Genomic DNA, 8549 nt, shown 5'->3' with positions numbered 1-8549 from the left:
AACGGATATCGGGCACTCCACCACCCGGCTTGGCCCTTTCTGTCCTATTCCAGGCCGTTTCTCCGGGAATGGGAGAAGGGGAGGGAAGGGAATGAGGGTGGGACTGGGTGTGTCCCTGCTGTTTGTGCTGGTGTAGGTGGGGAGACAAGAGGAGGGGTTTAGTGGGAGTCAGTCCACAGTGTTGTATCCATGCTGTGTTATTGGTGTGGGGTGTGTAGTGAAGGGGGGGGGAGAGAGAGAAACATGAAGGTACTACATGCGGCAGTGTCAGTGTTGGAACATGAGTCTTGTTCGGGGGTCAGTGCTATAACAGATATACAGTGAGTGTGAGACAGCAGAGAGTATACAGTGACCCTTATCCTGACAGAGGGGGGAAAGTTATTGATGTTTGTCCTGTATTGCTGGGCATTTCTTCAGACCGCAGATACTGCGCTGAGCTGGGTGGAGAGCTCAGACCATGCTCTGTGGGTCTGCTGGTGTGGCTCCCTTTGAGAAGAGAATGATTTCCCTCTGTACTAGCCTTTCCACCAGGACCACCGTGCCCCTGTCGACAAACCGTGGTGTAATTGCCCCTTATCTGCCATGCTCGTGGTAAACTGTGCAGGACAGCTCCAAACAGAGAAAGGTCAACCGTGTGCCCATTGGCCTATTAAAGATGGCACCAGTGCCAGGGATCACAGAATATCCAGGGACATCCGGGCAATGGTGAGTACCTCCAGACATGATGAGTGGGAGAACCAGACTGGTATTGAATGAGAGGGACACCATGGGCTGGGATGGGTAGTTCATGAGGTGAGATCGATACGATAGCACCAGGAAACTAGCTCAGCCTTGTGCGGATGATCCCTCTGTCACACTCAAGGTAAATATCAATGAGACACATTATTGTTAGATTCAGCTCAATGAGTCAAAGACTCTGCTGGCCCTACTCCCAGATACAAAGCAGAACAAATACACATCCAATACTCTCCATCATCTGAACACCCACCGATATTCTGTTCACCCATCATTCCTGGAAACACTGGCTCACGTTGCAGGATTATGTCAAAATGTTTTCATTTTAGCATTCTGAAGAGTGGGGACACATTCTTCCATGACACTGTCTCCCAGTCTCCCCCTCTCTGTCTATTTCACAAACCCCTCCCATGTGGTGATATTTAAACTGATTTGCCCGCCACCTCTCTCTGGCAGCGATGTTCACATCCACAGCACCCCTTTGTCATGGTATAATGGAGATATGGAGCTGGAAATGGATGTGAGCTGCACATCCTGTCACTTCCAGCATGGGCTGCAAGATTCTCCACGCTTGGCAGTGATCTAACACAGTGTTACTGAGCAATGCACTGGGGTGGTGTACAGAGTCCTATATGCTGGGAGGGTAACTGCTCTTTGTTTACACATCAATGCACTGGGGTGGTGGACACAGTCCTACATGCTTGGAGGTTAACTGCTCCTGGTTTGCAGATCAATGCACTGGGGGTTTGTACACAGTCCTACATGCTGGGAGGGTAACTGCTCCTGGGTTACAGATCAATGCACTGGCGGGGTGTACACAGACCTACATGCTGGGAGGTTAACTGCTCCTGGTTTACAGATCAATGCACTGTGGTGAGGTACTCCGCACTACATGCTGGGGGAGGGGGGGGAGTGTAACTGCTCCTGCTTTACAGATCGATGCCCTGCGGTGGGGTACACAGTCCTATATGCTTGGAGGGTAACTGCTCCTGGTTTACAGATCAATGCACTGAGGTTGTGGACACAGTCATATATGCTGGGATGGTAACTGCTCCTGGTTTACAGATTAATACACTGGTGTGGGGTACACTGTCCTACATACTGGGAGGGTAACTGGTCCCGGTTTACAGATCAATGCACTGCGATGGGCTACACAGTCCTACATGCTGTGAGGGTAACTGCTCCTAGTTTACAGATTAATGCACTGGGGTGGGCTACACAGTCCTACATGCTGGGAGGGTAAATGCTCCTGGGTTACAAATCAATGCACTGGAGTGGTGTACACAGTCCTACATGCTGGGAGGGTAACTGCTCCAGGTTACAAGTTTGTGATCACTGCACAGCTCTCGGTGCTGGACAGATATCTAATCTGTGTTTATCGATTAATGCATGGGTGTGGTCTCCACTGCTTCCCACACTGAACAGGTAGGAGGCTGAAGGAACACAGCAAACAAGCAAGCATCAGGAGGTGTGGAATTTGAGATTTCCAGTGTCAACCTTGTTCAGGACTCCTGAAGCAGCGTTACTCCCGAAATGTCGACATCTCCATCTCCTGATGCTGCCTGGCTTGCTGTGTTTTTCCAGCCTCCTGCCTGTCTACTTTGGATTCCAGCACCAGCAGGTTTTTTTGTCTCTATCCCGGCTTCCCATACTCGACAGATGGTTTAAAGATAAATGCTCTGACATGGTCTGTGCAGTGTTCCACTCTGGCCAGATTGCTGAGTTATACTGAGCAATACATTGGCTGGGTCTGCACCGTGTTCCACGGTGAACAGATATCTCCTCTGGGTGTATGGTGTCTGGGATGGTTCTGGGAGGTGGATTGAGAATGTGATGTATCTAACTATTTTAACTAATCTGGCAATGCCTTTAGTTCCCATTCCTGTCTCTCACCCAATTAATGTTACAATGTGTCCATGCACACTATATCATGTTGGTGAATACCCCTGTCCTGGCAGCAGCCACAGCCTCTTCATTCAGAAGCAGGCAGCCAGTCCCATTGTCCTCGGGTCTCCACGGAGAAAGGAATGATAGCCTTTCAGATAAAGGTTGTCCTTTTGGTACAGGGTTCAAAGCATCCTCCCCCTCACCAAGTCCCACTACCAACCAATACCTGGTGTATACTGAGAGTAATGGGGCCACTGGGAACATCGGGGAGCAGACCATCAGAGAGATGGGGCCATACTTCCCATGTCTGGACAGGTCAGAGTGAACCCTCAGTACAAACGGTATCACTAAGTCCTATAATCCCTCTCCATTGATGTAATACACAGCCTGTTATTCTTCCTGAAGACAAAAAAATCACAGGTTCACAGTTACAGACATTATTTTTTTTAAGAATGAACAGGATGTTCTACACTTATGTTTTATTTTAATTTAAACTCCCACGCTACCGCCTAACTGCGGTAGAGCTTACTTTCTTTCCCAAGCATCCATGTTGTGTGTGTGCAGGTGGGGAACAAAGTGAGAGACAACAAGGTGCACGAATCGTTATTCAAATTTCGACCACCAGGAAGAAAGGAAACACCCGTGTGGCCAGTGACAAGCAATGACCTTCACATCAAAGGGCAATACTTTGTGATCAAACAGTGAAGGGGAGGGCAGGGATTAAATCAAAATGGAGTTGCAGGGGAAATAATGTACTCCACTCCCTGCGGCATCCACCTCTCCCTGAACAACTCCAGGGTGTTGGTGGAGACCGTGTGCTCCTTCTCCAAAGACACCCAGGCCCTAACGTAACCGCGGAAGAGGGGCAGGCAGTCAGCCCTAACGACCTCCTCACGGCCCGCTGCCTGGACCTGGTTATGGCCAGTTTGGCCAGGCCCAGGAGCAGATCCAAAAGGAGATCTTCAGGAGGCCGTCCCTCCTCCGTACCGGGTGCCCAAAGATCAGGAGCGTGGGACTGAAGTGCAACCAAAAGCAGAGGAGGAGGTTTTTAATAAAATCAAAAAGGGAGTGCAAACGCCCACACCCAATATACAAGCAATTGGGCTCGGAGTCCGTGAACCACGGCAATCTGCAGTTGCAGGGACCGCTGGGTGCAGTACCCTCCACCCCAGATCCTCAAGAGAAAGGGCGAAGACTCCCACGTACAGTGCCCTCCACTGGGGATCCCCACCGCGTGGTGGCAAATGGGCATGCCAAGGCGTGTCCGGACAATGGATGAGGGAGAAGAGGTGTGCAGCAGCCATCAATACAGAGCCCGCCTTTTTACATCCTTAGAAGGCACAAAATTAAAATTCCGGAGGCAGCTCAGGTTGTGGGGCACAGGCTTCCACGGGAAGTACGGGACCTTCGGCCAATGTGAAATTCTGTCTGGGCTGGGGTGAGCGTGGACGGGATCCCACCGCACAATGAGCGTCCTCCAACTGGTGCACTATGTCAGGTCCGATCACCGCCGTTTTAAGGCATCGGATGGCAGTGGCCACGTACTGGACGTCGACCGCTGCCCTGCTCGCTATATCCTGTAGCAGTGTCCAGCCCAGGCCCTCGGCACCCAGCATGTCCCTGACCCTGGTCACCCTCACCGCCAGGGCCGTCCCCTCCGACAGACACTCGAACCCGGGAGTACAGAGGTGCGGATTCCTGAGAAATGGCTCCCTGATGACAGCCATTACTCCTGCCGGAGGGTAGGTGTGACGCAAGTCGACCATGTTCCACACAGTGATCAGGTCCTGTAAAAGACAGGCAGCATCTTGAGGGCGACCTCCAAACCGTCATGGTCGACGAACAGGAGCTGCGTGTCATAGTTGAGATTACGCACTTGGCGGAAAAATATGTTGCCAGGGCGCACCACCTAGGAGGAGGCTCGACGTAAAGGTATCACTGCGAGGTCTGAAGGTGGAACGTTGCAACATGGGTGCGGACACACACCAGCAACTGTCCGTCCTCCTCAATAGGGAGACTCTGAACCTGTGCAGTGACCCAGTGCACCTTTTTGTCCCAGAAGAAATTACCAACGTTCTGTGGATGTCAGCGACAAAGCCAGGAGGAGGGACCAAAGTGACCAGCCGGTACCACAGCATGGCGGCCACCAGCTGGTTTATGACCAGCACTCGACTCCTCTAAGATAGCACTCGGAGCAGTCCTGTCCAGCGGCCTAGGCGAGCCGAGACTTTGGCCTCCAGCTTCTGCCAGTTCGCCAGCCAGGTTTCCTCAGCCGGGCTGAGGTAGACTCCCAGGTCGAGGAGATGGGTGGTACTCCAGCTGAACCCCCGTAACTCCTCCGGCAGGGAGTCCACCGCCATGGACCGATCAGTAGTCCGGAACATTTTCCCCAGTTGATCCAGGCGGAAGACGCTACCGAGTACACGGCCTGGCACTCGCACATCCTCCCCAGGTCAGCCAGGTCGGTGAAAGTGAGGAGCATGTCGTCGTTGTAGGACGAGAGGGCCAACCCCGTGCCCGTGCCGCGCAGAACCAGCCCTAACAGCCTCCTCCACAAGAGGCGCAGGAAAGGCTTCACGCACTGGGAATAAGCTGGCCGGACAGGGGGCAGCTTTGAAGTTCTCCTCTCCAGAAGTGAAGGGGTGCCGTCAGGGACCCGTTAACTTTAACTAGGCACTCTGTGGCAGTGTACAAAAGTTGGATCCGGGCGAGGAACTACATCCCGAACCCGAATGCCCGCAGCATCCCGAGCAGGTACGCATGTTTGACCCTGTCGAATGCCTTCTCCTGATCGAGAGACAGGAAGGCGCTCGGTAGAACAGCCCGTCGACAGAAATGGATCAACGGACCAGGTGGATGTTGTCATGGATAAAACTCTTGATGGCCTGAATAGCCTGCTTCAGTACAGGTGTAGTTGGGAATGGTGCAGCACTTTTTGGAACCACTACTGAACTTTATGATAGAGGGAAGGCTGCAGCTGTTGCTAGCCCACAGTGCCTCATGGATGGCCACCTTCCATGTGCTCGGTCCTTTATAAATATGTCCTACTACACAGGAGGGAGTGCCGCATAACACAGTGAGCGGGGTCTTCAATATGAGGCTGAGACTGTCCCTCCACCAGTACTGTGTGCTGGCTGTTCCGACAGGTACTTTTAGGGACAGACCTCTCTGGGACAAGGAGTTTGGTGAAAATGTTTCCCTCTTGTTGGTTCCCCCATCACTTCCCCTTGTCTGGCTGCTGTGTATGTGAGGCCTCTCCCTTCTCTCAGACAGAAATTCCCAAACTCCGTTTGTCTTCAGGAAACTGGGAGAGAATCCTTCAGGACAACAATGTTTCCACCCTCCGTAGTAAAATCTGGGAAGGAGTGACCTGTGTCTGCTCTCGAGTGATCGAGTGTGTGGGAATGTTCTAGAAACTATCTGTCCTTATGGATGTGTCTCTGTGTGTTTGGAGAGGGAGCGTTTCTTGTGGTTTATGTCACATTTTTGTCAACAATTCTGACCTTCCCATTTGTTATTCCACCTCCAATTATTTTAATAATCCCTGAATACAGGGACACATTTGAAAATCTCACTGGGTCCCATATCAAAAGGGTCCCTTTGCCTCCAGGCTGATGGATTATGGGTTTGTTTTCCTTCCTCACAGTTAACGTAGTGACCATATACGTCCTGCTTTATAAAGATTGTGGATTGTCTCCATGTGTCAGACGTTACCTGGGGGCCATGGCAGCGGCGGATCTCCTGGTCATTATCCTCGACCTGATACTGAGACACATTCCCATTGTTTATTGGGAACAGTTTTATTTCCTGAAGGACTCCCTCCCCGTGTGTAATATCCACGCCGTCCTGCTTTATGCAGCCACTGACTGCTCTGTCTGGTTCACCGTCACTTTTACCTTTGATCGGTTTGTGGCCATTTGTTGCTAGAAGCTGAAAAGTAAATATTGCAGTGAGAAAACGGCGGCTGTGGTTCTGGGAGCAGTGACTGTGCTGAGCTGTTTAAAGAACATTTCCTGGTATTTTATGCTCACGGCTCGATATTGGCTGTGGAATTCCACCTCTACCTCAATTTCCCCTCCTCCTATCTGCCACATCTCTATTCTCTCACCCCCACCCGCACCCACCACACTCAGCCTCACCACCAACCCCACCACCAGTCTCTGGGTCAGAGGGAGAGGGAAGGATCAGGGAGATGGTGTGTGTCAGAGAGGGAGGGAGTGAGAGGAGGGAGAGAGATTCAATCAGACAGAAACGGAGGGAGGTGGGGAGAGAGAGACATCGAGGGAGAGAATAGGAGATACAGAAGATGGAGAGAGAGAAGGAGCGGAGAGAGAGAGATGGGGAACAAGGGAGAGATATAGGGTGAGGGAGGGAGAGAGATGCAGACAGGGGAGGAGATAATGAGAGACAGAGACGAGAGAGAGTGAGACTGAGAGAGGTGCGAGGGAGGGGGCGAGAGAGAAATGGGGCAAGTCTTCGAGACAGAGAGGGACAAGGAGAGACAAAGGGGATGAGGGGGTGAGAGAGAATGAGGAGGGAAGAGAGAGAGAGAAAATGAAGGGGCAAGAGAGAGATAGAGGAGACCTGAGCGAGAGGGTCGAGAGAGAGAGAGAGAGAGAGAGGGTCGAGAGAGGGGGGGGGGGCAAGAGCGAGAGACAGAGCAAAGAAAAGAAATGAAAAGAGAAGAAAAGAAAATGAGAAAAGAGAAGAAAAGAAAATGAGAAAAGAAAAGAGAAAACAAAAAAAGAAAAGAGGATAAAAAAGGGAAGGAGGGAAGGAAGGATGGAAGGAATGAAGAACGAAGGAATGAACCAAAGAAAGAAAGAAAGAACCAAAGGAGAGAGTGAGAGAATGAGTGAGAGGGCGAGTGAAAGAGAGAGGGCGAGAGAGAGAGAGAGTGAGGGCGACAGAGAGCGGGCAAGAGAGACTTAGAGTGTGAGAGAGAATGATAAGGTGAGAGAGAGAGAAAGACGGGACGAGAGAGATATAGAGAAGAGAGAGAGGGAGTGAGAGAGAGGAGGGCAAGAGAGAGAGGAGGGGCAAGGAGAGAGGTGTCAGAGAAAGAAGGAGAGGGAGAGGGAGGCGGTAAGAGATTGAGAAAGAGAGATGAGCAAGAGATTTACGAGGGACGAGAGGGATTGGGAGCAAGAAAGAGAGAAATAGGGTTCGAGAGAGAGAGGGAGGCAAAAGACAGATAGAGGGGGTGAGAGAGATGGGTCGAAACAGAGGGGGCGAGGGAGAGAGAAAGGGGATGAATGAGAGAGAGGTGGGAAGTGGGGGAAGAGAGAGAGAGCGAAGGCAAGAAAGAGAGTGAGGGCAAGAAAGAGAGTGAGGGTGATAGAGACAGTGTGATGGGTGGAGAAACAGCGCGAGGGTGAGAGAGAGAGACTGATGTTGAGAGAGACGAGAGAGAAGAAGTGTTTGACAGAGAGGAGGCGAGAGAGAAAGGGGGCGGGAGAGAGGGCGCGGGAGAGAGACGGTGACAGCGAGAGCGCAGGGGCAAGAGAGGGTGAGACAGAAAGAGACAGAGAGAGAGAGAGACACCAGTGTGGTGAGATTGATAAAGAAAATACAGTGTAATAAAACCAGGCGAAGCCATCCAAAAGTATAGGGACTGCAAGGGGGTCTTTAGAAATGAGGGGAAAACAATGGCCATAAAATATCTTGTCAGATACTATAAAGGAAAAGCCACAAGGTATTTTATCAGTATAGTTAGAATAAGAGGATTACTGAGGAAAGAGCAAGGTCTATGAGAAACCAAAGGGACGATCACTGCATGGAGCCAGAGGAAGTAGGTGAGGTCTTCAACGAATACTTCCCATCTGTATTCACACAGGAGAAAGACATGGTAGCCGGGGATTTCAGTTGGGATGGTGAGGCTCTAGAACATGTTAAGATCGATAAAGGGGAGGTATTAAATGTTTTCA

This window comes from Chiloscyllium plagiosum, unplaced genomic scaffold (genome assembly GCF_037043375.1).
Source record: "Chiloscyllium plagiosum isolate Xiang-an unplaced genomic scaffold, Cpla_swu_hap1 HiC_scaffold_44, whole genome shotgun sequence".
NCBI lineage: Eukaryota > Metazoa > Chordata > Chondrichthyes > Orectolobiformes > Hemiscylliidae > Chiloscyllium > Chiloscyllium plagiosum.
This window is presented reverse-complemented; position numbering follows the sequence as displayed.